General features: G+C 31.7%; 1 protein-coding gene across 4 annotated transcripts in view; it reads left to right on the top strand.

The window, feature by feature from the left end:
* The window catches only part of LOC119593051 (phytanoyl-CoA dioxygenase, peroxisomal-like), an 85,323-nt gene that overhangs the window by 75,955 nt on the left and 8,771 nt on the right, over positions 1-597 (top strand). The window contains exon 1 of one of the 4 annotated variants that reach the window (XM_037941952.1): positions 301-414. The exons of the other annotated variants lie outside the window; for them this stretch is intronic. The gene's annotated coding sequence lies outside the window, so the exon portion shown is untranslated. Of the gene's footprint in view, positions 1-300; positions 415-597 lie in introns of those variants that run through there. 4 annotated transcript variants of the gene reach the window in all.

Below are 597 nucleotides of genomic sequence, written 5' to 3'. Positions count from 1 at the left end.
ATTAAAGTTTAAATGATTATCTGCCATAGAGGTCATGTTATCTGTCAGTCCACATATTATCTTGAATGTCCAGATGGACTTTGAGATTGTTACACATGGAGTTGATCCCTCAAATTGCCACTCAGTAGCTCTTCTGTGTTTTTTTCTGTCGTTGTCTTTCTGTTTGGTTTTAGAGAAGTCCATTAACTTTTATGGGTGACTTGTATTTTAGAATTGAATTTTGAATTATATACTCACTGTATATAATATACTAATATAAAACAGTAAAGAATCGTGACACAAAAATGGTAACCATTATATCCTAATCAGGCAGGAAAGATAAGAAAGAGTGTTTATTAAAACTGAAGGTCATGTTAACAGTAGCTTGAGGTCCATTGCTTTGGGAAGGTGTGTGGCGTTTAGCTGCAATAAGAGGTAATAAAGAATATATTGATACTTTTTTCAGTAGAATACAGATTTATGAAATGCTTGTTGGTGAGAAGATGTTTATTCATTGAGATTTTCTGATATGCATAAGTTTAATGTTTCATGTTTTTCTGTAAATATTTCTCTTTGTTGCTTGTGTCAAACACTATATATACTTGATTTTGTTACTGC

The sequence above is a fragment of the Penaeus monodon genome, chromosome 31, assembly GCF_015228065.2.
Source record: "Penaeus monodon isolate SGIC_2016 chromosome 31, NSTDA_Pmon_1, whole genome shotgun sequence".
NCBI lineage: Eukaryota > Metazoa > Arthropoda > Malacostraca > Decapoda > Penaeidae > Penaeus > Penaeus monodon.
Note: the sequence above shows the minus strand (reverse complement) of the source record. Positions and strands in the feature narration are given on the sequence as shown.